Below are 27,772 nucleotides of genomic sequence, written 5' to 3' on the forward strand. Positions count from 1 at the left end.
CCAGGCAGATGGGGACTCACCTGAGAGGTATGCGGGAGAGGAGCAGGGTTTGGAGTGGCTTGGGGGATCCGTCGGGGTAGGGAGAGTGCCAAGATCCACGGCTTGTGGCCCCACAGTTGCAGACAGCACAGGTGGGCACAACTCAGGGGCTTGCTTGTTGCCCACCTCCCTCCTGGTTTGACAGCAGCCCTCACCAAACCCTGGCAAAGAACAGCCTGATTAGAAGTGGAAAAGTCTAGAGGAATTATTTGACTGATGAGCAAACTGAGGTCCAGAGAGGCTTATGTGGCAGAGCTGGGGTTCACGCTCAGGTCTATCTGACACCCAGTCAACTCTTCTTTCTAAAATGCAACACTGCCGCCCCAACAGTGGGAGGAAAGAGTCTCGGGAAATCTGCTCGCTAAACCTTTAACCAGTGCATACTCTGAAGGTAGAAAGCAGACTCTAAACAATATTTCCTCTGAATTTTTACAACTCTCTATCAATGACAACTCTGGACTTTCTATAACAGCGTTGTTCAACAGAACTTTCTACAACAATGGAAATACTCTATTTCTGTGCTGTCCAATACAGGAACCCCTTGTCACATGGGGCTAGTGAACATTTGTGGCTAGCATGACTGAGGAAATGAATTTTCTATTTTAAATTTGATGTCACTTAGTTAATTTACATTTAGGGATAAATTGCCGTATGTGGCTAGTGGCTACTGCTTTTGGACAGTACCATTCTAGAAACTTGCATATAGAAGTCTTACTCTGGAATATGAAGAGGAGGGGCAGGTGGGAAGGAGAGATGGGGTGGGGAGAGCTGGGGGGAGAAAGAGAGAGAGACACACACACACGGAGACACACACAGAGAGGGAAAGGGAGAGAAGGAAAAGGGGAGGGGGGGGAGAGCGGGGGTGGAGAGGGAGCCAGAGCGGGAAAGGGAGGGAGAGAGACAGTGTGTGCTCCTGTCCTGGTTGTAATTTCTCCTCACAGCCACAAGATGACACCATTGCTCAGACTCTCTGCTCTGAAAAGCAAATCCCGCTGGTTTGGGATTCCTAGCTCTCCTCCCTCTCTTCCTCCGTCTCGGTCCATCTGTCTGTCTTGGGTCTTCCTTCTTCCCTCCCACCTCTTCTTCCCTCCTCCTCTCCCCTCCCCCAACCTTCTTCTTTAATCCTAACTTCATGACTCTCTGGTGGCCTTGAGCAAGACGATAGCAGATGACCTTGTGCGAAGCTGGGAGCAACAAGGATCCCCTGAGACTGATACTTGGCTACGGGAAGTGCAGTGCTTGGCTCATTGGCCATGATGGGAAAGGCACTCTGGATCCTGCTATAACTGCCCTGGACCCTGCCTGCACCTTAGGAGGCCTTCAGAGTCAAATCTTGTTCACTCACTCTGACCCATACAGCTTTCTCCCCACCAACTGCCCCCCCAACACACACACACACACACACACACACACACACACACACACACACACATCTTGGAAGCTCCTGCCCTCAGATCCGGTCCCAGAGGTCATCACCGGAATGTCTCCAGAGAAACTATAAACGCAGAGAGAATGTCCCCTAGTGAGGGTTCTGAGGTCTCCTTTGTTATTTTAGCCTAAGGACAAAGCAGCCAGTGGCCTGGGGATGGTGGGTGGAGCTTGCAGTATTTTTCTAAGATTTTTGCAGTTGGGGAATCAATCCCCAGGGATGGGGCAGGGCTGCGGGCTAATTCCAGTACAGTAGGATCAGGGCTCTGAAAACACAGAGGAAACTTCAAAGCTCTTCCGGGAATCTGAATGGGAAGGGGCCCTGCGGAAGGTGGATGTCAGCTTTGCAGGAACCGCCCTCTTGTTTTGAGCTGGGCCTGACGCTTCGAACACCTCCAGACTGTCCCCACTTAGCCTCAGCAGACTCAGGATTTGCCAGGGCCCTGAAGGCGAACACAAGAAGGGCAGCGCCCCCCAAGTTGGGGTCTGGCTTTAACTGTTCTCTGGCCTTAAGAGCTGAGGCTGATCTCAACTCTGCAAACTGAGACTGTCACCGCAGAAACTCACCCACACCAGTCCTGCCTCCTCCCCCAAACCTGGCTGAACTCTGACACAGCTCCTTTGCAGGGAGTGATCAGAATTACGAATGTCAGAAGGTCATTTGAGGTAATAATTAGGACAATCATTAATTTCTGAGGTCTAAGTGACTCATTTATCCCTGATATGCACAGGGATCAAAGGAGGGTATTTATAGCTTAGAAACAAACCTCCCATTCTTTCCCTTGCTATAATAAATAATAAATAGCTCCCAGGCCTCCTTCCTTACCCATCTCTTTCTTGCTGGTCCTTTCTTAACTGTCCCAGTACAAAAACCAACCTGCCTCTCCCTTCTCTCTACTCCTGCTCTTTCCTCTTTAAGAGCCACCGCAGGTCCAGCTACTCCACCTGGCTCTGAGAGTCTTGGCTGCAGCCCTGCTGTGGAGTCAGTGGGGCTGATCCCTCTGTCCCCAGGGAGGCATCAGGTGGGCTCTCAGGTGGGCATCGGGTGGGCTCTCCTTGGAAACTTACCTCATCTTTGCCTCCGTATGTAGATCAGTGCTAGATTCAGACTGCCTGGGCAGGCTACCAACCTGGCCCTGTCACTTATTAGTTGTGTGACCTTGGGCAAGTTACTTAACCTTGTCAAGCCTCAGTTTCCCAGTCTGTGAAACAGGGATGATAATTGCCTCTAAGACTGGCTTAGGAGAATTACAGAAGACAAAATATATAAAATGCCTAGCACAGAGCCTGGTACAAAATAATGTCAGCTACATTTGTCAATACCTCAAAATCTGTATTTTATCTTCAAGAACTTGTAGCAGCTATGCAAACTGTATCTTTCATGTTCTGCTGTGGCCTCTAAGAGATGAAGTGAGGATGCACGGAGCCCCAGGGGGGGCCCAGACTACCCCACCGTAACAGGAATCAGATCGTTGTATGTCTGTATGCAGGGGCGGGGTTCTTCAGCCTTAAGGATATTGTGAGATGGGCCCAGGTCAGTTTCTCAACCTCTGCACTATTGACATTTTGGTCGAGGTAATCCTCTGTAGTGAGGTGTCATCCTATCCATTTTAGAATGTTTAGCAGCATCTCAGGCCTCTTCTCTCTAGGTGCCAGCAGTAGCCTTCTAGTCGTGACAATCAGAAATGTCTTAGACATCACCACATGTCCCCTGGGAGGCAAAATTGCCCTTGGTTGAGAACCACTGGTCTAGGCAGATGGGCAAGTGTGGAGACCTCCCCGCAGGTACCCGGTGGAGCTAACGTGAGGAGGCAGGAAGGAGCACAAGCAGAGGAGAGACTGACCTGCCCAAGACAGTGCTCAGGCCGACCTTCAGGCTTGAGGTCAGAGGTTAGCCTTGGAAGATGAACACCGCATGGTTTTCCCTAGTAAGAATGGGCCTGGCTTATTCAGGACACAGTTCCCTGCTTGGATGTGTACGTCTGGATTGCCCACAGTGAGAACTCAGATACATAACCCTGTCCAGCCCCAGGAGCTCTGGCCAAGCAAAAGTACCCCAGAGGCCCAGAATGCTCACTGAATAGACATTGGGTCAGTTCTCATCTTCGGGCTGAGCACCACCTGAGTGTGACTCCCAACTCTGCTACTCACTCACCGTGTGACCTTGGGCAAATTGCTCAACATCTCTGGGCCTTAGGATCCGTATCTGTAAAATGACAACAACAAGAGCATTTACCTCACAGGGTCATTAGGAGGATTAAATGACTTAATATTTATAAAGTACTTAGAACAGAATCTGGCACATGGCAAGTTCTCAGTGTTTGTTAAATAAGTCCAAAACCCAAAAGAAAGCCGCTACAGACCAGGAGACAGGGGCCTCTCTAAGTCAGAAGTTGCCCCTGCTGTGACGTCAGGCCCAGCAGGTGCGTTTCTTTGCCACCTGGCCATCTGCACCAGGGCTGAAGGGGTTGTGAATCCCTGGGGCATCCCCCCCTACAGAGGTGGTTGCTCTTAAAGTTAAGTTCCTTTGACCAGACCAAAAACTCAGTGCGGAGGGCTTCAAAACTTCTCATTTGACAGCCCCTGGGGATTTCTTTGATTTGAGAGTGTTGCGAGGAAAACCTTTTCCTCTACCAACTTAGGTTTGAGGCGTGAGAGTAGGGAGCAGATTAATAGGAGAAAAGATGATGTGTGCGCACACACTGAGTGCAGGAGCACCGAGTAATGGGTAACTCACTGAAAAACCAGAGGTAAGTGTGTATATACCAATTTAACAAAAGGGGGGAGGGGGCTAGAGCTTCAAAGGATGGAAGGTTCTGATGAGGCTGGCTTACACCAATTTCTTTGGGAATGTCCCTGTGCCCCATCAGTGCCTCCCTGACTGAGGCCTCCCTAGAGGCTTGAGGATGGTAGCTGGTTCTCCGAAAGCTCTATGCTAGTCAGATAAGGGAAAGTCCAGATGAGGTTTCTGTGCATCAGCTGTTGAGTTATTGGTCCCTTCAAGGGAAGTACCTGGGGAGGGAGAAGGAGTGAGGGAAGGAATCAGGGTGAGTGGACATGGACTTTTGGGAGCCCTGAGGCTTCTGCCTATCAGAGGAGGCAAAACCCTAGTCAGGAAGCCTCCCCAAACACAAGCAGGAAAAGCCACTTAAAATTGCCAACTGCACTGTGTTATCTACCACTAGGCAACAAATTACCCAAAACATCATGGCTTAAACAATAAACGTTTATCATCTCTAACAGTATCCAAGAGTCAGGAACTTGGAAGCAGCTTAGCTGGGTGCTTCTGGCACAAGGTCTCTCAGGAGGTTGTGATCAATATGTCAAGTGGGGCTGCTGTCATCTGAAGGCTTGGCTGGGGCTGTAGGATCTGCATCTAAGATGCCTCCTCTCATGGCTGTTGGCAGGAGACCTCAGTTACTCACTGCATGAACCTGTGATAGGGCTGCTTGTGTGTCTTTATGACATGGCACTAGCTTCCTCCAGAGTGAGCAGCCCAAGACAGAAAGGAATGCAGAAGTATAATGTCTTTATTGAGCTGGGCTTAAAGGCACGTACTGTCACTTCCATTGTGTTCTGTTGATCATACAGATCAACCCTGATGCAATGTGGGACACTACACCCACCCACAAGGCCATGACAACCAGGAGATGGGGATCATTGGGCACCATCTTAGAGGCCATCTACCCCACTGCCCCAGAAGAAGGTTCATCTGGGCACTGGCCCAGATGTCAGCCCAGCTTAGGTACACCCTTACAGAAGCCTCTCAGATGAAAATCCAGTTCACTGGGGTGGGATTTGGTGCTGCTACCCCCTGCCTTACTCTGCCTCCTCACTGAAAAGCATCCCCACTCAGAACTGGGTCACGAGTCATCCCCATGGTGGAGCAAAGACTACATGCAAGACACTGGGTGGGAGAAACACAGGGCTCATGGGCCCCTCTCTGAGTCAAGACTGGGAAATAAAGCCTTCACACGAAAATAATAATGATGACGGCGATGATGATAATAATAATAAGGAAACGTGCGATTTTTTAATTATAAGATGTTGGCCCAAGATTATAGAGGAGGGGACATGATGGGGCTGAGGCAGTTCTGCAGACTTCAGGGAGGAGATAGGACATGAGTTAAGTCCTATCACCCGAGACCCTTCCTGAGTTCCAAGTCCAGATATGGGGAACGACTGATAGTTTCCCACTGGTTCCTGCTGTTTCATGCCTCCCAGCTATTGCATATGCTCTTCCCTCCGGCAGGAACACCCTTCCCCCAACCTTCCCCTTCTTGTTAACTCCATTTCTCCTTTCAGACTCAGCTCAAGGAGCACTGTCTGCAATAAGCCATTCCTGATACCCTCTCATCTGAAGGAGCTGTCCTCCTCTGTGGTCTCAAAGCATCCTTACCTCCCACAGATCTCTACCATGCTTGACCCCACTCACTGCTTGCTCCCCACTAGACTTGAATCTTCTCGAGGGCAGGAAACAATGTCAGATTCATATCATATGGTGCCTAGCACAGTGCCTCATGCATATTCATACTGAATATAGGTTTGTAAAAGGAAAGGAGGGTGGGCAAGAGGAAGAGAGAGAAGGAGGATGGGCTCAGGAGATAGCAATAACGCATCATCTTTCCTCCTCCCCTTCATTCCCAAGAGTGGGGCTTCAAGCAGTATCAGAACTATTGGCCAGCACCACTCTCCTCTGTCCCTCCACAGCCCAACCGAGGTAAGCTGGACAGTTCTAATCTCTATCATACAACACGGTGTTTGAGAAATAGCTTTCAGTATTGAAGGCTTGCAAAGAGGGAGGAGCTGCAGGAGTGTTTGTTCCCAGGGTTATCTTGACTTTACTGGAGGAGCTTGAGACTATCCACAGGTGGAAAGCACCTCATGGTGACAATCCCTGGTGACCCACCAGATTCTCTGAGAGCAGCCAGCCGTGCTTCCAGGAGGTGAATGTCTGTGACTAAGCGACTCAAGGCCATAACAGGGTGACCCCAGAATGAGATCAGCTGTTGGAGAGAATCACAGGGGACTGAAGGTTTGGGGACACCTGACGTCCCCTGGAGTAGCCCAAGGCCACTCTCTGGCCCCACTCTACCTAGACCCCTCAGTGATAGCTCTCTCTGCTTCCCCTGGGCACATTCCAGTTATATGAATAACACTCCCTCACATGCTCTTTCCACATGCATCAGGTTAATATTTTAAATATTAACTGGTGTTTTGTTTTGGTTTGGTTTGGTTTTCTGTTTGCTGAAACACCATGTGCTAAGAATGAATTAGCCATACTCCTTGGTTCAAGGCACACCATCTTTATTAGCATATGCAGGGCTCACTTTTATTTTACTTTTTTTTCTCCCCTTTGTCCCATCCCCAGCTTCATTTTTCTCCTCTTACCATTGCTGTCATCTGTGTCCTGCCAATCCATTTTACTATTGTATCCAGACCCAGTACTGGTATTATTTTGTGTGTATTTTTTTAAAATACACTGAAGCAGTCTTTATATATATATATATATATATATATATATATATATATATATATATATATATATTAATTCTCTTCTCACTCCTGTTCAGTCAAGATGAGATTTTGAGATGGCTCCAAGTTGATATGAGTAAACATGGAACAGAGCATTTCTTTTATCTGTTGAATAGTACTCATCATTTCATATAACATTTTATTTATCTGCTTTCCTATTAATAAATTTCTAGGTGTTCCCAAATCCTCACTATTACAAATGATTCTATAAGAACATATTCACATGTGTTTCTGTGGGGCCTTGGGCAAGAGTTTCTCTGGGCTCAGCCTCCAGGAGAGCCGGGTTCTAGGATCTACCTATATTGTTTCACTTAACAGTTCCAAACCACTTCCCAGAAAGTTATACCAGTTAACATTCCCATGAGACTTTGTTTTCCTTTACCTTTGGCAGCACTTGATATTATCCAACCTTTTAATATTTGCCAATCTGATATATATAAGACCTATATCTACATTGTAACCAAAATTTCCCCAATTTTTCCTTTCCATCCACATCTGTTGTTTCCCCATTCAGTGTCAGGTTCTCACTCCCCGCATCTCACTTCTGCTTCTGACCAAAAGCAGAAGATGGGGAGGAGGGACGAGTGTTTCCTTCTGGCTTTGGAGTTTCAAAATCCTAGACTCAGTGGAGGACCAAAAAGGATTCATAGCACAGAAAAGGGATTTCGGGGAAAAACATCATGAAAAGGAGAGAAAAAACAGGCACCCCCTTTGGCCCAGCCCCACTTGAACAACAGGGAGTGCACTGGGTGAGGAGAGTGTTGGAAGGAAAGTTCCTACGGGTTGGGTTGTGGATCAGAACACTGATGGCTGAGTCAGGTACCATAAACACAGCAAGTGAGCCAGGTTTAAGGTCAATGGGGAGTGGCAGGGACTGTGTTTTCCTGGATGCCACCTTCCTCTAACACTTCTCAACTCTGGCTGCAATATGGCAGATCTTTCCATTTTTTCAAGAGAATCCAAAACCAGATTTTTTCATGTGGAAACTCCCCTTAAAAAAATGTTACTATGGAGGGCGCCTGGGTGGCTCAGTTGGTTAAGCGACTGCCTTCGGCTCAGGTCATGATCCTGGAGTCCCAAGATCGAGTCCCACATCGGGCTTCCTGCTCAGCAGGGAGTCTGCTTCTCCCTCTGACCCTCTTCCCTCTAGTGCTTTCTATCTCTCATTCTCTCTCTCTCTCAAATAAATAAATAAAATCTTTAAAAAAAAAATGTTACTATGGAAAACTTCAAACATATTCAAAAATAAACAAATTAATGACCTTCCTTGTACTTATCACCAAGTTTCCATAATGGCCAATTTTGTTTCATCTATAACCCCACCCACTTCCCCCATCTTCAATTATTTTGCAGTAAATCCTAGACACACCGTTTTCTTTGTATAGATAAGGACTCATGTTTCTAACTATAACACAATATCATAACTAAACAAAACCCCAATAATTTCACATCAGACAATAGCCTGTCAGTGTGAAAATTCACAATTTTCTCAGGAAGATCATAAATGTTTATTTTCTATTACTTTATTTTTTACAGTTTGTTTGAAACAGGATCCAAAGTATATGCATTGCAAGTGATTGGTGTTTTTAAGTTTCTTTTCATCTACAGGTTTGATCCTCAGCTTTCTGTCCCTTGCAGTGTATTTGTTAAAGAAACCAAGTCTTTTGTCATACAATTTCCTACAGTCTGGGTTTTGCTGGGGTCATTTAACATGCTTCTCTGTTTTCTGCATTTCCTATTAACTGGTAGTTGGATCTAAAAGCTAAAGCTCTACCTCAAAAAAGAAATGTTCATAATCTTTTCAAAAGAATCTTACTGTCTGAGCCAGAGAAAATACCTGCTGGACTGGATTTGACCTGTGTGCTACTAATTTGCCTCCTTAGGCTTAGATGTTAGTGATCACGGATGAAAGGATTCAGGGATCTCTGTGCTGAGCCAGGCCCCAAGGAAAGAGCAACATCCCAAATGAACGTGGAGGATCTGCGAGCAGCAGGCCCTGTGCCTCACTTTCCAGAAAGAATCCCATTCAGAGAGGTAGCAAAACTCCAGAGAAGGGAGGAGGGTGTGCAGCTTGTTGAGGCCTGGCGGAGGGATTTTGCCAGTACTCAAACGCAGCACAGAGGTAGAGAGATGCCCCGTCCTGAGGGACCCTGCATCTCCACAGCAACGAAGGAGAATCTGCCCTGCTCTACCCCCATGCCATGGGAAGTCCTCCAGAACTAGACAACCCAGGGAAAAGGGGGCAAATTCCAAATGGCTAGTTTGAAGATCAGGATTCCTTGATTGGAACGGGAGCCTGTATTGTAAGTCCAGTTGTAGTAAGGAAAACAGAGAAGTTTAGGTTTCTTTTTTTTTTTTTTTAAGATTTTATTTATTTATTTGACAGAGAGAGACAGCGAGAGCAGGAACACAAGCAGGGGAAGTGGGAGAGGGAGAAGCAGGCTTCCCGCGGAGCAGGGAGCGCGATGCGGGACTCGATCCCAGGACCCTGGGATCACGACCCGAGCCGAAGGCAGACGCTTAACGACTGAGTCACCCAGGCGCCCCGAAGTTTAGGTTTCTTTGACACTTGAGTTTGCAGACTGAGATTTGTACCCACCACACATGGGAGCCTCTGGGGAACCATTAAAAACCCCCTTGCAACACACCTCAGAGCCGAGCCCATTTGGGGGCAGTGGTCTCTTTCCTGTGAGAGAACTGGACAGAGGAGAAGAACACTCAGAGACCACTATTGATTCTGGAAATTCTCCTTTCCTTCTGTTTGATTTTGATGGAAATATTCATCTAACTTTCTGGATTTTGTCTTTTTAAGAAACATTTGAGTGCGCTTCATAATTAATTTACTAATGGATTGTATTTTTCAATCTGAACTGAGGCTCTTGTTTTTAGTAGAAGAATTATGACTACATTCATTTACCATTATGTTTAGTCATTTCCTGGGTTCATATTTTGTTTCAATTTTTATATTTCCTTGCCTCTTTTCCATTATGTCTCTTGTTTATTTGTACCTTGCAAGTAAGTATGTATGGTAAGTCATATTTTTTTCAGCAGTAATGGGCAATTAACTTAATGAAAAAAAAAGTCAAACTTATAGAAAGTGAGATCAGACCTGTAGATACCAGAGGTGGGATGTGGGGGCGGGGGAATTGGAGGAAGGTGGTTAAAAGGTACAAACTTCCAGTCATTAGAGAAATAAGCACTAGGATGTAATGTACAACACGATGACTAGAGCTATAATACTGCTGTAAGACATGTAAGAAAGTTGTTAAGAGGGTAAATCCTAAGAGTTCTCATCACCAAGAGAAAATTGTTTTCCTTTTTTTTCCTTTTATTTTCTTTTTACTGTATTTACAGAGGAGGAGGGATATTAGCTGAACCCATTGTGGCAATCATTTCACAATATATGTAAATCAAACCATCATGCTGTACACTTTAAGCTTATAGTAATGTGTGTCAATTATTTCTCAATAAAACTGGGAAAAAAAGAAATAAGGTGAAAATTCCATTCCTTTATGGCTAATTTTTTAAAAGATTTTATTTATTTATTTGAGAGTGAGGGAGATAGAACGTGAAGTGGACTCCATGCTGAGCACAGAGCCCGATGTGGGGCTCAGTCCCACGATCATGAGATCATGACCTGAGCCAAAACCAAGAGTCAGACACTTAACCAACTGAGCCACCCAGGTGCCCCCTTTATGGCTAATTTCTTAAGCTAGTTGACTGATGCTTGTTTTGACCATTCTTTAGAGTGCTTTATGGTGTACTTTAAGTGTATGTATAATAGGTCCTTTCCTTATAGTAACTGATTTCTCTCAAAGGCCAGTTATTAAATGTCTTAATATTTGTGGCACATTATGTTTGGATCCAGGAGCATAGGAAGTTCATGCATCACGGGTAGATAAACTCGTGAAGTTAAGTTTTGTCTCCCAGAAATCCACAATCTCCAGATCTATCTAGGAAATCAGCCGAATATGCATGAAACTACATGATCATATGGTTTACATTCCACCATCTAGTCCAGAGAATAGTGTCTGTCCCATCTCTTGCTAAAACATGATACATTGTAATTTGCTATACTCTGTATCTACTAGTTTAGTTATTCTGTTAAAATGGAAATCTGGCTAGTTGGCTATCCATTCATTTATTTCTTCATTCAATTATAATTTCTAAAGATAGATAATAAGAAAAACAAACAAAAAACACTTTCTTTTCTATATTTAGTCCTAACAACACTCAGAACTTTTAACTCTCTCTGAGAAATTTTTTTTTTTTGCTTTTCACTGCCTACCAAATAAAAGCAAGAAGTATTCAAAAGAATGAGAAAGATCATCATAGAATGGAAAGGATATGTTCAATAACAAAGTTTTGGGTCCCTTGTTGGCTCAGTCGTTAAGCATCTGCCTTCAGCTCAGGTCATGATCCCAGGGTCCTGGGATCAAGCCCCGCATCGGGCTCCCTGCTCGCTCAGCGGCAAGTCTGCTTCTCCCTCTCCCATTCCCCCTGCTTATGTTCCCTCTCTTGCTGTCTCTCTCTTGCTGTCAAATAAATAAATAAAATCTTTAAAAAAATAATAGTAATAAAGTATTAGGGGCTTTGAGCACCATAGGACCCCAATATATTGTTGCAAAATAAGTAAAGCAAAAATAGGCATAAAAACAAGGAAATTTCATTCCGGAAAACACAATTGTCGTAAGAGATCTTGCTGTTCCACCCTCAGCTAGGCTTGAATTCAGTTGCACAACAGAAATGTAAACATGGCCGCTGAATCGAATGGAATATTTTCCCCAAGTAACAAGAAGTCTGGCACAAGGCCTCCAGGGCCAATGCAGAGGCGGTGGAAGTGATCAAGTATCCAGGCTCCTCCTAACTTCATGCTTTGCTACAGCGGCGAGCTGTTCTTGACCTTGAAGTGTAGCAGAATACGCCACTCTGGCATAAAGATTATTTTGAGCTAAAGGCAATTGAGAAGTAAATACAAGAAAAGTCCTCTGCCCTCCCCCTACTTGCCTAAAACCAGGACATAAATTTGCAAAGGTGTCCCCTCTACCACAAGGACAGAAGTTAATCACTGGAGACAGCTTAAACCCTAACCCGCCTAGAGACAGCACCAGAGGAATCTATGTAACGACCTTACTGACTAGCCCTTATCTTCCATTACTTTCCCTCATATGTTTACCTTCACACAGTTTGCTGCCCTAGAAACTCAGTCTTCTTCCTTCCTCTTGTCACTTCTCTAAAAATTTATTGTTCTTTTCTTGAGATGTTAATAAAGACCAAGTTGTAACTACCTCTTTGAATTACTCATCTCTGAGTACTCCCGTATGTATGCACGATGCACATGCTCATTAAACGTCTGATGGTTTTCTCTTGTGACTCTGTCTTTTGTCAAATTTACCGTGCCCCAGCTGGAGAACCTAGGAAGTAGAAGGAAGAAAAAGGTTTTTTTTTCCTCCTTTACAACCTCAGTATGTAAGATGGCCCCTGTGCCTCCAGCCATTGATTCTGCCTTCCAGGCAGGAAAAAGGGGTAGGACTGAAGGTCAAAGTCATGTGCCAGCTGAACTAGTCTCTCTTAATTAGGAAAGCAACAGCTTTTCTGGAAACTCCACCCAATAGCCTCTCTTACAGCTCACTGGGCCTCACCTCGGTCCCATGGCCACTACCGGCTGCAGGTGAGGTAGTATTTTTACCTGGGTGCATTGCCATCCTGAACAAAATTAGTTATCTTAGTAAGGAAAATGTAGAAAATGTATATCAGATTACATATCAAGTAGCATCTGTCCTACACATATCAACGAACAGTTTGAGTGTTTGTGTCCCCCCACCCCAAAATTCATATGCTGAAGCTCTAGCCCCCCCGTCGGATGGTATTTGGAGGTGAGGCCTTTGGGAGGTTATTGGGTTTAGGTGAGATCATGAGAGTGGAATCCTCGGGTTGGGATTAGTGCCCTTCTAAAAAGAGGAAGGGAGTGAGCTCTCTTTCCATGAGCACTTGAGGAAAGGCCATGTGGGCACACAGTGAGCTTGTGTCTGCAAGGTGGAAAGCGGTCCTCACCAGACACCGAATCTGCTGCCATCTTCATCTTGGACTTCCCAGCCTCCAGATCTGTGAGAATTAAATGTCTGCTGTTCAAACCACCCAGTCTATGGTATTTTATTATAGCAACATGAGCTAAGGCAACCAGCAAAAAGCAAATAAGGAAAGACAGTACAGTGGAGACATTCCGAATATAAAACCAGAAACACCTCGTCTAGCCCTAGCTCTACCACTTGCTCCCTGTAGGACTCTGGGAAAGTTTACTCAACATTCCAAGCCTTGCATTTCCAGAGTATGCAAGGAACTGTTGCAAAGGTTCTATTGGTTGCCCCCGCCCACTGCCTGGCACAGAGTTTGAGCTCAGTTAATAGTAGTCGGTATGCATGTCTACTCAGGAGCTGGGCCCACTCTATTTAAAATGAATTCAGACTTAACTTTCTAAAGCACTCCAGTCTAAGTCAATACATATTTACGAAAGGCCCACCATGTGCCTGGAATTGGGGAAGTCCGGGTAGACCAGGCATGGTTTCCACCTTGGGGAACGTGGCAGATTCTGCTAGCTGCCCACCCACTATCTAGTCTCCCCTTCTCCCTTAGGAACAGATGACTTTGATTTCGTTCAGGGTACTAATACACCCAGCTAAAGGATGACATTTCCTAGCTTTTCTTGCAGTTAGGACTCGTCATGTGACCTACAGCCAAAGAATGGAAATGGAAATGTGAAGCTTGCAGAAAGACTTCCGCAGGGAGTTGATTCAACTGGAAGGTGAGCTTTTTGTCCTTTCCCTCTTTGTATTCCTGTTCCAGGAATGCAGATATGGTGGCTGAGCTCCAACAGTCAATTCTGAGACTGGTAGAGAAGAAAGAGAGAAGGAATGTGGGTGCCCAAGGACTCTGTGAAGCCACTATTCCAGCCCTGGGCTGTCAGATGTCTTAGAAAGAGAATCCTTAGCTATGTAAGTTACTATTATTAGAATTTTCTGCTGTACGCAGCCAACCCAAATCCTACATAGTATCAGGATTTTCGGTGAGATCCATATCTCTCTCTCTATTCCCTCTTTGACTTCTCTGCTTGCTTACAGTTGGATGCTTGCCTTGTTGTGCAGGTGACACACTGTTTCTCCGGATCTCTGGCCTGTCATGCCAGCTATTACCTTAACTATTTCAGAAACTTGTAAGTTGTTTGAATGCTGTCCTTCTTAGCTCTGCGTGGAACCAGTGCCCCCCTAGTAACTGCACTCATGGATGTTCCGCAACCCTTAGTTTGGACCTTAAGGCTGTCCCAGCTGAGAAAAAGTATTTTGAAATAGAGTTAGTGGATAACTTGTACTATATATGATTTCCAACTGTACACAGCAATTGTCCATATGGTCTCCTATATCACATCTACCAGGCCACAAACATCATCTCAACTAGTTCAAAAAGATCAGAAATGATACAAGCTAAGTTCTCTGGCCACAATAAAATGAAATATAAAGCAACAAGCAAAACAAATAAAAAGAAGCCAACTACTTGGATATTTAAAAATTCTTACTGAATCAACAATTGAATCGGAAAGGAACTCAAGAACACCAAAGGAGTTTATTCAGAAGACAATAATGATTAAAATATACCACAGTAATCCCTGTGGAATGTGTTCAAAGCAGTACTTTCAGGAAATTTTATGATTTAAAGTGCTCTCTTTTTTGGTGGTTGATAAAAAGAGAACATTTTATAAATAATTCAACTGAAGATATTAGAAAGGAATAGGAAGACAGGCCGAACTAAAAAGGAAAAAAATAGGGGCCTCTCGGTGGTTCAGTCAGTTAAGTGTCTGACTCTTAGTTTTGCCTCAGGTCATGGTCTCAGGGTCGTGGGATCGAGCCCTTGCACTGGGCCTCCACTCGGGCCCCGACATAGCACCCCACCTCATCAGCTCTGTGCCTAGTGCAGAATCTACTTGGGATTCTCTCCCTTTCCGTCTCCTTCCCTCTCTGCCCCTCTCCCTGCTCCCAAAAAAGGGAAAAAAGTATGATAAAAACAGAAGGAAATAATTTTGAAAATGAAAAATAATTTCAATGGGCTCAATAAATAAAACCAAAAGCCAAGTGTTTAAAACTATAATTCAATAACATTTGAAATGCCCTTTGCCTCTCCCTCTGCTGCTCCCCCTACTTGTGCTCTCTCATTCTCACTCTTTCTTAAATAAAACCTTTAAAAACTTTTTAAAATATAAATTAGAACATAAAAATATATGCTAATAACATTTGAACATACAAATGAAAAGAAGAACTTTTTTATAATATAAAACTCCAAACTTAATCTAATATATATTAAAATAATAACTTGAGAAGGGGGAAAACATATGGGAAGTTATTCAACTAGAAGTGTCCAGGTACATATATACATGTGTTCGTTTTTTATTGCTGTGTAATTACCACAAACTCACTGGCCTAAATCAACACAGATTTATTATCTTATAGTTTTCCTGGCTCAGGAGTCTGGGTGCATTAGCTGGGCCCATGGCTCAGAGTTTCCCAGGTGACACTCAAGGTGTTGACTGTACCATGTTCTCATATGGAGGCCTGACTGAGGAAAAATCAACTTCCAAGCTCATTGGTTGTTGGCAGAATTCATTTCCTAGTGGCTGTATGACTGAGGGCCCTGCTTCTCACTGACTGTTGGCTATCCTCAGGTCCTATGGCCACCTGCAGTTCCTTCCCATGTGGCCCTCTCCATAGGTAGTACACAACATGGCAATTTGCTTCTTCAAGGCAAGAAAATCTTTCCAGTCTGCTTAGACAGTCTTTATGATGAATGTGATCAAATACTGATATCTCATCACCTTAGCCATGGCATATTGGTTAGAAGCAAATCAGAGGTTCCACTGGCATTTAATGGGAGAGGATTGATTATCTAGAAGCATTACTCATTGGAAATCGCCTTCGGTGCATCCACCACAATATGGGTGAATGCTAAACCCTCTTAAACTTTCAAAGGCTCATTACCTACCTGGAAAAGTGGCAAACAGAAGTTCTGTCTCTTTAAGACAAGGCTGAAGATCCAAAAGACTCATGTGTGGGGGCAAAATAAACCTTCAGGAACAAAGCCTCAGACTCTCATCCTTATGCACACATTGCTATCCCAATCTACAGCTCAGCTTGTCACTCCAACCTCTGCTCTCCACTTCTTTTCCTTCAATTTAAACCCAACTACTGTACTGTCAGTCCTTGGCTTTACTTTCTTGGTTTGACAAGGAGCTGCCTCAATGGTGTCTTGCTCTCTCCCTGGTGGTCATGCTCTCCTGCTAAGGCTGTATGTGCAATACATTCCGCTTTAGGGATCTAGTGACTTTTTAGGCCCTTGCCCTTTGGTCTTCTCTCCTGTCTTATAAGCTGCCCTTGCAAAACTGTTACAGATATTCTGAGTCATATGCTGAAGGGCCTGTCTATGATTGATGCTGTGAAGAAAGGGATCATGGGCTACACTTGATGATGTCTTGCTTGGTGAAAGCTCTCTTAGGGATGGACTGAGCTGGAACTGGAAAGGTCTGAGACTGATTTTTGTTAGTGCTGACAAAGACAATGTAATTCTTGGTCTGTTTTAATAGGATGGTCAGAGAGGAGCTGATGAACACACTTGGTCTTTACTAAAATGTATTGAATGGCCTTAAAGCATCTCTGCTATGCCTTGTTTCTGAACCTTGAAAAATAAGGCCTTTTGCATAGTTCATTCCAAGATGTAAACCTCCCTACGGCTTGGTCCTGAAATCTAATAAATATAACACACAAATAAAGAATAGGCTTGTGTGGCAATGTGTTTTCAGTGCAGTAATAGCGCCACGCATCCCAATGGAGCCATTTGGCTCTTGAGGGGGCTAAAAAAAACTTCCGCTTTTTTATGTAGAAAGTGCAGATATACATAGAGTATATATAGTAGATATACTGATATATAGCATATCTGTGGCACTGAAATTACATGGAGGCACAGTTAAGAAAAAAAACGCTTGAAAGTTCTCCTTCGATGGGAAATAATAAGAAAAAGTGTAAGCAGCACTGCTCTAGGAAATATTCACCTATAGATATAAGCCATCCACAAATCTTACATTAAAATATACAAGACATTTTATCAAGAGCATTATGCTAAGTGAAATAAATCAGAGAAAGACAAATATCATCTGATCACTCTTATATGTGAATCAGTCAATCAATGATCAAGCTCACAGATACAGAGAAAGGATTGGTGGCTGCCAGAGGCAGGGAGTGGAGGTCAGGAAAAGGGATAAACTGTTTTTGTTTAAATAAATTCAATTTTTAGAAAGAAAAAATTATATACATAAAATGGTTTTCATTAATATGTTATGGGAAACATTACACCATGACCAAAGACGCTTTATCCTAAGAATGATTGAAATGTTTGACACAAAGGCAAGTATTAGTAATACCACCTACATCACTGGATTAAATAATGAAAAATACAATGAGTTCAACAGATGCTGAAACAGCCTTTGATAAAATTCACTAGGTACTTCTCATTTAAAAAAGCGGGAGGGGGGAAATAGAAATATATTACAATAACAAAATACAGAGCTATTTTAAAACAGAGCTGGCTTTACCTTTCATACAAAGCAGAAGCATTGTTATTAAAAGCAGGAACAAAACAAAAACCTTGATGCCAGCCACCTAAAAGATCATCTGGCACTGCAGCCATGAGGGGGCTTCATCCCACCTACAGGTCAATCTGTAGCTAGTCTGCTACTGTCCTTTGTTTAGACTGGCTGGAGGTCAACATTAACTTCCATACTAGGGATATTTTCTGATGGCAGCTTCCTGGATGTCTGGCACTTGGGCATATCTCTCTTTCTGGATCCTTGAATCCTTGGGAAGTCTGACTTCTCTTGCTATAGTCCTACTAATCTCACTGGCTTAGACCCTGTTTCCATCCTTATGCACCATCAAGCATCATCTAGTTTCCTTGGAATTATAGATCTCTGCACCAGGCCTCAGACAGATGGCAACCCTGATCAGGACTTGTGCTCCCCCACAACCACCACCCCTTTGTTCCCATCTGTTGTAGATTTTTCACTCCCTCTTGGACATCAATAAATTAGTACTACTCTTGAAGATTGTTCATTGACTCCTTTCCTTACACCCTCTGTTTATTTGTACATACTTCCATAGCTGGTGATTTGCCAACACCTCGTACTTGAGAGCTTATACTAGTCATGGATCTTAGCTGCAAACAACAAAGACTAACTTAAGTGGAAACAAAATTTACATAGGCTATTGTATTAGTTTGCTAGGGCTGTCATAACAAAGTACCACAAACTAGCTTAAGCAACAGACACCGTCTCAATTCTGGAGGCTAGTAGTCTGAAATTAGGGTGTTGGCAGGGTTGGTTCCTTTGGAAGGCCATGAGAGAATTAGTTCCATGCCTCTCCCCTAGCTTCCAGTGGTCTGCTAGCAATCTTTGGATTCCTTGGCTTGTAGATCTTTGCCTTCATCTTCACATGGCACTCTGTGTATGTATCTGTGTCCAAATTTCCTCTTCTTACAAGGACAATGGTCACTTTGGATTAGAGGCCTATTCTACTCCACTATGACCTCATCTTAACTAATTACTTCCACAACAACCCCATCTCCAAGTAAGATCACATTCTTAGGTACTGGGGGCTAGGACTTCAACATATGAATTTCGGGGGGGACACAACTCAACTCTTAACAGATAACTATCAGTAGCTCATAGGATCAGCACCAGGGCTAGAGTACCAGGTTTGAACAGGAGCCAAAGGAAGATGACTATCAAGATGATACATCAGGAGCAGACAGTCTAGAACTCTGGGGCCCACCAACAGGGCACATCTGCCATGACCACTGCTGAGCCCATTGCAGCTGGTCATTACAGCTGCTCTGTCAGCTCTGGTCCTTAGGACTCCTCCTGCTGGGGCCTCAGGCTCTGGATTCCTACACAGCCCCTCACAATTCAAGTCTAAGTGGGGCATCTGACTGGCCAAGTCTGGGCCACAAGCTCACACTCTAGCTGCTAGGGGGCAAGAAAAAGCAGACTGCACTCTTTCTGTGGTGGGAAGCAGTCTTGGCTCCATAGAATATAGAGAATGTCTCACAGTAACAAGGGTGTTGGGATGCTGGACAGATGTATTAGTCTTGATTCTCCAGAGAAATAGAACCAAGAGATGATAGATGATGACAGACTGATTAGATATAAAGAGAAGAGGAGATTTATTATAGGAACTGGCTCACACAGTTATGGAGACCAAGAAGTCCCACAGTCTGCCAACTGCAAGGTAGAAAACCAGAAAAGCCCATGATGTAATTCAGTCTAAGTCCAAAGGCCCGAAAACCAGGAGGGCCAATGTCTGAGGGCAAGAGAAGACAGATGTCCCAGCTGAAGCAAAAAGAACAAATTCACCCTTCCTCTATCTTTTGGTCCTATTTTGTCCCTCAGTGGATTGGATGATGCCCACCTTGTTGGTCTTTATTCAGTCTACTGATTCAAATGCTAATCTCTTCCAGAAACACCCTCACAGGCACACCCAGAAATAATGTGTTAACAACTATCTGGGCATGCCTTGACCAATCTAGCTAATACATAAAACTGTCACGGCAAACAAAGACAAATGTCACTACAAAGCTGTTTGCCAAATCTTGTACACAGTGATCTTCAAAGTGTGGAACACCAACCATGAGTATTTCCTGGGAGCAACTTAGAAATGTAAAATATTGGTCCTACGCCAGATATACTAAATCAGAAATGCTAGGGTGGGGCCCAGCAAACTGTTCAATAAGCCTTCCGGGAGATTCCTTCCTTTCTTCCTTTTTATTTTTTCATAGCTCAATTGAGCTATTGTAATAGAAGACCAATAATAGGGATCCTTGGCATTTCTGAAGGAGAACAGTAATTTCTGAAGGAGAATAAGAGGAATTAAATATACATTATTTTCAAAAATAGAAGAGGACTTTCTTGAAATAAGGATGACTTGAATCTACAGATCAAAAGGACATATACATCCCAAGAAAAATTGATATAGACTATTCAACATCATCAACATATAGCCTAATGAAGTTATGCAACACCAAAGATAAAGAAAATCTCACATGGATGGCCATGTAGTTAATAAACCACGTGCAGAGAGAAAAATCAAATTTCTTTGAGCTTCATCTCAATGCCGAAAGACAGCAGACCAACGTTTAAAAAGGTGTGAAGGAAAGAAAACATGATTCAAGGATTGTGTACATGCCAGGTTACCTTCAAGCACAAAGGCAACAGACAAGCATTCTCAGACATGTGAAACCATAGGGACCAAAGCACCCAGGAAATCATCTTGGAAAAACAACTTATGAATGAAACCTATCCAACCAAGGGATGAGTCAAAATAAATTCTAGAATAGAAAACCTAAGTGTATGGGTTTCCTAGGGCCAGCACAAGAAAGTGCCACAAGCTGGATGGCTTAGAACAATGGAAATCATTGTGTCACAGTCCTAGAGTCTAGAAGTCTGAAATCAGGGTGTCAGTAGGGCCATGTTCCCTCCGAAAGAGCTAGAGACAGATCCTTCCAAGCCTTTTCCAGCATTTAAAGCCCCACATGTTCATTGGCCAGTGGCAGCATAATTCTAATTTTCATAGTGATTTCCCTATGTCTCTTCATACAATTTTTTCTCTGTGCATGTCCGATTTCCCCTTTGTAAGGACACCAGTAGTCTTGGATTAAGGCCCACTCTAATGACCTCATTTTAACTTGATTACTTCGATAAACACTCTATTTCCAAATAAGGTCACATTCTGAGGAACTAGGAATTATGACTCCAACATACATTTTTGGGGGGAGGATACAATTGAACCTGTAACATTGGGGTAACACAAAGGGGTGAGCACTGAGTCCATTAAATATAGAGCTAAAACTAAATAGCAGTAAGAAGTATGGTTAGAGAACAAAATGAAGGGAGGTAAACATGGATGATAGAACATAATAAAAATCAAGAGACAGAGTAGGGGAATGGGATAAAGTATAAGTGTAATTCCTTATCGTTAGCAGGAAGTCAAGAGATGCCACTTAAAACTGACACTTGTCTTGTTTCTTAAGCTTAAATTTTATTTAAAAATTTGTGTGTATCGTTGACATACAAACTTGTTTTTTTTTAAAGATTTTATTTATTCGAGAGAGAGAGAATGAGAGACAGAGAGCACGAGAGGGAGGAAGGTCAGAGGGAGAAGCAGACTCCCTGCTGAGCAGGGAGCCCAATGTGGGACTCGATCCCGGGACTCCAGGATCATGACCTGAGCCGAAGGCAGTCGCTTAACCAACTGAGCCACCCAGGTGCCCGAAACTTGGTTTTTTAAAAAAGAGAATAGCAAATTCAATCTCTTAATGTTTTTCTTTCTTTTCTCTTAATTCTAAAAGAACTCATCTTTTGAAAACTTACGAAGCAACAACCAATTTAGTCATTTCTAAGTTTGTCTTCAGTTTTTCTGACAATAAATTCAACTAAATATTATTTCATTTAGAATAGTCTGCAGAGTGAGGTCCTATCTCACAAAATTTTATCATTGTTCTATCTCTCCACGTATCTATAGAATCTTTAAGGATGTTTTATAGATGTTGGGAATGGTTGTCTCTGAGCAGAATTTATAGTGAGGTTTTTTTTCTTTAAGATTTTATTTATTTGACAGAGTGAGAAAGCACAAGCAGGGGGAGAGGCAGGCAGCGGGAGAAGCAGACTCCCCCTGAGCAGGGAGCCCAATGCAGGGCTTGATCCCAGGACCCTGGGATCACGACCAGAGCCGAAGGCAGTTGCCTAACCAACTGAGCCACCCAGGAGCCCCTATAGTGAGTTTTTTTTAACTTTCTTTGTTGTACTTTTCTGTATTACTTGAATTTTTATAATAGACATTATTTGGAACAAAAACAGTAAAATTGTTTCACATTTTTCTCCTAAAAGCTGTCTTTGCAGGCATTGGGGGTGGGACTCAACTTCAGCTTCTAGGAGGCAGTGGGTCTGGGAGGCAAAAGGTGGGGTCTGAGGATGCTGTGACAGCCAACACAAGGTGCCTGGGCTGTTAAGGGGCCCTCCCACAGCTGGGGGTCCTGTTTTGCAGTTGCTGTGGCAGAAAACTCCCCAACTCCAATGCCACCACATATTTCTATTACAAAGCTCCAGCTGCCTGCGTGCTGTATCCACAGAAACCTCCAGTGTTTCCATTATAATACAGGAAGAGAAGTAATAAAAGATAAATTTCCTGCCAAGCATTTGGGGGCAACCAGATATAAGAGGAGGAACAATAAAATATGAATATGATGACGACCGTTATGTGCCCAGATGCCTTTCCTGTTGAAAAAGTCCAGCTTACAGGATGGAGTGGGGAGCTTGAGCACACAGCTGTGAGCTCAAGACAGTACCCAGGCAACTCTGATGCTTGGGGGTCGAGAAGGATGGAGCCAACCTCCAGGGTGGCTTCTGGGAGCACTGGCTTCTTCGATGTCACAGTAAAGCAAATGTTGGACTTTCTCAAAACTTAGAAGGCAGCTGGGGCTTTGTAATACTGAGCACATCACCAAAGAGTCATGGGCTTTTGGCCTGACTTCCTGAAAATTGGTGTTGGCCCTCACATTTGAGCTTTCTAGCCTTGAAAATGTGACAGGTGTCCCACCGGGAGATACCAGCTCAGCAGCAGGGGTGCAGGGACAAGCAGGAGGGCAGTGGTAGGATGTCTGGAGCATGAAGGGGGTCCCAGCCCAGGCAAGCACTCCTTGTGAGGCCTGAGACCCCGAGATGGTCATCTAAACCCAAATGCTGGCCTAAGGCAGTGTGGCATGTAGGACTTGCATACCGGACTTTGCCAAAAGGCTGAAGACCACATGCAACCAGTGTCTCGAAGGGCCAGAATCCCCAGACAGGCTGTCCCAGTAACACAGCTGGAGAGGCAGGTAGAGGTCTTCAGTGAATGCTGAGCACTGAGAAACACACGGGCAGGTGTGTTTCTTGGAAAATGTTGTCTATACTCATTTTTTTTTTTTTAATTAGAAAGATTATTAACAGACAGAAAACTACTTGTTAAAACATCCAGGAAATCAATATATTGCAAATAACAATACTATAAGTCTTAGGTTCTTTGTTGTTCTGAATCTAGGTCCTAGAGTTGTCAGTTGCAATCTGTCCACCTCCTCTTTCCTCCCTACATACATCTAAGGCTGGTGTTAATTATTCAGAGAGGCTGAGTGTCTCCGAGCTTATATCCATTTAGACAAGGCAGCAGAGACCAGCTTATCTCCTGCCACCACGACCTGCATCTCCTCCCACACCCTTCACCCTATAGCTCTTGGGAGTCAGGATCAGCTTCTCCTGTGTGTCCCAGTGCCTGGCAGGGCTCTTTCTTCTCTGATCATTGTCATTTGGGCAGATGGCTTCCGTTCTACTTACTTCTGCTCACTGAGGTGCATTTTCTCCACATCAAAGTTTACATCTCTAGAGAGCTACCTCGGTTTATTAAAAATATAATTTTAGTCATTCACTGAAAGTTGATTATGAACAAGCAGCAAAATGAATCTGCTTTCACCACAGCCTTCCCACGGCCTTTTAGAACCACTGCCCACAGTGGGGGCTGATGTCTCCGCCTTATCTGATGTCAGATCTTGGGTGACTATGTTTAGCCATCTTCTTGTGAACCACTCTTTCAGTTCATTCCCTCCTCTGCTTGCTTGATCAGGCTTCTGCCCCCTCCCCTCCACAGACAAGGCTCTTTCCTAGACCACCAGTGAGTCCCTACTCACGCCAAATAGGAGTGACGTGTTTCACCTCCCATTTGCCGAATCCCTCTGCTCATATGTGAAACTACTCCACATTTTCTCCATTTTAAACCCCCACTCCCCTGATTCCTCACACATTTTCCTCTCCCAGTTCTTTCTGCCAGCCACCCACTAGCTCCTCTCACTCGTTAATGGGCATCTATCTCTTCCTCCTCCCCCCGTAAGGGGTCAGGGTTCTGTATTCAGTGAGCAAGCTCTTCTATCCTCAGGCTTTAACTACCAGAGGTCTCCAAACCTAGCTCTCTCCAGGTTTCCATTCCCATGTATCCAACTCTTATAGGAGGTCTTAATTTGGCCCTAAATTAATGCACGATCATGCCCCAAACTCTCTCTTCCTAGGTTACACTCCCTGCATTACATTTCTGCAGCCCAGAGGAACATGCTCTTAAATGGAAGTGAGAACCCTTCTTGGGTCCCCAAAGCAGAAGTCACTCTGAGAGCTTCAATTATTGCCCTTGGTTTGATCAGAAAGCATGACTTCAAGGGCTTTAGCAGATACTGACGTCAGAGAGGAAGTTTGATTGTTCTTCCTCTTGTGTCTGTGTCGCCTTCGAGTTCTTTATCTCCCCAGGTAGAAAACGTGGAGGAATAACTATGCATCATCCTCGCACTGGTAATGTCAACGTGGAGATGGGTGTATATGAACACAAGGATGGAGGAGCTCAAGTGGATGAAGAATCAATGAAGTAGGATTTCCCCCAAGTGCTCCAATGTGTGCTGAGAATACAACTCAAGCCAACTCAACTTGCTGTGAACGCTGGAGCTTTAATCTTTCAAGAACACACTTCCTTCCTGTATTTCTAGTAATTACTGTTTCTGGCTTTTCTGGAAATCCCTCCAGTCATCTTGACTCTCTCCTCCAAAAGAACTGAGTCATAAAAATAGAATCATGAGAAAAGTTAATTTGACCCCTTTGCTCCCTGAAATGCGCTGGGTGAAAAGAGCCTGGGGGAATGGGCTGAGAGTTGGGGGAAGTTCTTCTTCAACTGGTTCTTCCATCTCAAAGAAAAATAAACTAAAGGAAAGAATAAATGTTTTAAGTTAGTCATCCACAGGAAAGAGATTTTGTGGGGAAAATTCACATTTGGACTATTCTAGTATTTATAGACAGCGTCTTGAACCTGAGATCCATAAATGGGTTTTATCAAAATATATGATCCTCCAGAAACTGTTTTTGTGTCTGCTTATGTTTTTCTAAGGAGAAGATCCATAGCTTTTATCAGATTCTCAAAAGGGTCCGTGACACTCCAAAAGGTGAAAACTACTCACTTAGAAGTTAACTTAGTTTATCTACTGTTATACAAATTACCCCAAAACTTAACTGTGTGATACAGCTACCATTAGCTCACAGGTTGAATGGGGCAGGAATTGAGGAGTGGCTTAGCTGAGTGGCTCTCAGGGTCTCTTATGATGTTGTAGTCAAGAAGTCTATCATGTGACAGCTTGACAGGAACCAGAGAATCTGCTGCAAGATGGTTTGCTTACATGGCTGTTGACAGAAGGCCTCAGTTCCTTACTGGCTATTAGCAGGAGGGCTTGCTCCTGGCCACATGGACCTCTCTATTGGGCTGTTTGAATGTCCTCACAACATAGCACCTGGCTTCCCCTAGAGTGTGTGACTGAGAGAACAAGGAGAAAGCCATAACTCCTTTTATGATGTAGTCTCAGGAGTCATACATTGTCATTCCTGTCACTTTTTTTTTTTTTTTAAACAGAGAGAACAGGAGAGTACAAGCAGGGGGAACAGTAGAGGGTGAGGGAGAAGCTGGCTCCCCACCGAGCAGGGAGCCCAATGCGGGGCTCGATCCCAGGACCCTGGGATAATGACCTGAACCAAAGGCAGACGCTTAACTGACTGAGCCACCCAGGTGCCCCTGTCACACGCTATTTTATAAGCAAGACAGCTCACTCTCAAGGTCAGGTAATTAGGCTCCATTTTTTGAAGGAGGGAGTATTAAAGAATTTGTAAATATATGTTTAAACTACCCAACTAGTAAAGAGGCCTTTACTCTCCCCCTGTGTAACCCTCCCCATTCTTCCATCAAATCATTTTTGTAGAATTTGGGACTCCTCCAGGGTAGGGCTCCCCTATGACCTTGGACAAATTACTAAGCTTCTTTGTGTCTCCATCTTTTCATTGGTAACTGAGGATGATAACAGCACCTACTTCAGAGTATTATTGTAGGAGGATTAAATGAAATTCTGGATTAATAAATGCTAAAAACATGTTAGCTATAATAATGGTGACCCTACTCCCAACCTAGAGTTCCATTTGCTTTAAATAGAATTGTACATTTTTGGATTACAAATCTTCTAGGTAAGGATGGTGCCAGACATTTGATTTTCAAAACATTTTAGAAATGAATAGCAAGTTGCATAAGAAAACATACATTAAGATGTCATGCATATAAAACAGTATGCAAAGCAATACTACATATTGTCCACAGGTATACAAAATGTATGAGAATACTAAATGACAAATTTAGGATATTTATTACCTCTGGAAGGAAGAGAGGGAAATTAAATACAGGATGGGCCTGCTAGAGGCTTCAGTTGTATTAGAACCACTTCATTTCTTGAGTTGGGTGGATAATACCTGGTTGTGTGGTGTGTTAGTCTTTATATCTTTTTGTATATATTAAATATTATAAAACAAATATTAAAATAAATGACATTTATTAGTTTCTATTTTGCAGTTTTCCTTTGTTATTTCAGATTTAAAATTTTTCCAGGCCAGGGCACCTGGCTGGCTCAGCCGGTAGAACACGTGACTTGATCTTGGGGTTGTGAGTTTGAGCCCCACATTGGGGGTAGAGTTTATCTAAAAACAAAAATGAAAACACAAAAAACTTTCCAGGCTGTATTAGTTTCCTGTTGCTATTTCGGCAAATTGCCAGAAATGTAGTGGCACATAAATTTATTATTTTGTACTATTGGTCCCATCCCCCATCTTCAAATCCAGCAGTGTGACATCTTCAAATCTCTCTTTCTTGCTCTCTCTCTTTCTGGCCTTTGTTTGTGTCACCAAATCTCCTCTGAATCTGACCTCCTGTCTCCCTTTTATAAGGGCCCTGTGATGACACTGACCCATTCAGACAATCCAGGAGAATTTTCCCATTTCAAGTTCCTTAGCTTAATCACATCTACAAAACCCCATTGCCAATATTCACAGGTTTTGAGAATTAGGACATGGACATCTTTGGAGGGCCATTTCTGCCTGCCACACTGGCCTTAAACACTTTGTAGGCCCTAGTGTGGTACCCTTTGTACCCAGAACACTCCCACCCCACCCCCCACAGCCTGCTTAAGCTCTTACTGCACATCTGAATTGCTGTCCCTGCCCTGGTAGATACCTAGACGGCCACAAAGTTGTCAAAGGTAAGCCCCCGGGGGGAGGGGGGGAGGAATCGCAGAGGCTGGAAATTCCCAAGCTGGAGAATGGTCCAGAACCACTAAGAGAGTTGCCCCAAACTGAAACAGCTACATCTTAAAATGTCCTCAAAGCAGCTAGACTTATCACTGTAGAACAGAAATCTGATCACGTTCCTCTCCTGTGTAAAACCCCATCGTGACTTCCCCTTGGCTTTAGAATAAGGAAAAAAGTCTTTTTTTTTTCTTTTAAGATTTTATTCATTTGTTTGACAGAGAGAGAGCACAAGCAGGGGGAGCGGCAGGCAGAGGGAGAGGGAGAAGCAGGCTCCCCACCAAGCAAGGAGCCCGATGCGTGGCTCGATCCCAAGACCCTGGGATCATGACCCAGGCTGAAGGCAGACACCTAACCAACTGAGCCACCCAGGCGCCCCAGGAAAAAAAATGTCTTTGAAATGGTCCTAGTGGACCTGGATGAGGGTTTCTCAACCTCAGCACTATTAACATTTTGGCAGGATAATCTTTTGTTGCTGGGGGCTGTCTTGTGCCTTGCAGGGTGTTT

At 43.9% G+C, this 27,772-nt stretch overlaps 1 protein-coding gene and 1 long non-coding RNA gene across 10 annotated transcripts in view; one reads left to right on the top strand and one right to left on the bottom strand.

The window, feature by feature from the left end:
* Nucleotides 1-27,772, bottom strand: part of EHBP1 (EH domain binding protein 1) — a 709,442-nt gene that overhangs the window by 549,783 nt on the left and 131,887 nt on the right. For all 9 annotated transcript variants that reach the window (XM_088026509.1, XM_088026513.1, XM_088026508.1 and 6 more), the window contains 2 exons: nucleotides 3,623-3,673; nucleotides 21-200 (listed from right to left, as the gene is read on the bottom strand). The gene's annotated coding sequence lies outside the window, so the exon portion shown is untranslated. The remainder of the gene's footprint in view (nucleotides 1-20; nucleotides 201-3,622; nucleotides 3,674-27,772) is intronic.
* Nucleotides 6,070-26,436, top strand: LOC114198296 (uncharacterized). The gene is made up of 3 exons (XR_003607081.2): nucleotides 6,070-6,187; nucleotides 13,712-13,804; nucleotides 24,413-26,436. It is a non-coding gene; the product is annotated as an uncharacterized LOC114198296 (long non-coding RNA).

The sequence above is a fragment of the Eumetopias jubatus genome, unplaced genomic scaffold (assembly GCF_037043125.1).
Source record: "Eumetopias jubatus isolate StellerSeaLion01/CBP00866 unplaced genomic scaffold, mEumJub1_p1.0 scaffold_9, whole genome shotgun sequence".
Taxonomy (NCBI): domain Eukaryota; kingdom Metazoa; phylum Chordata; class Mammalia; order Carnivora; family Otariidae; genus Eumetopias; species Eumetopias jubatus.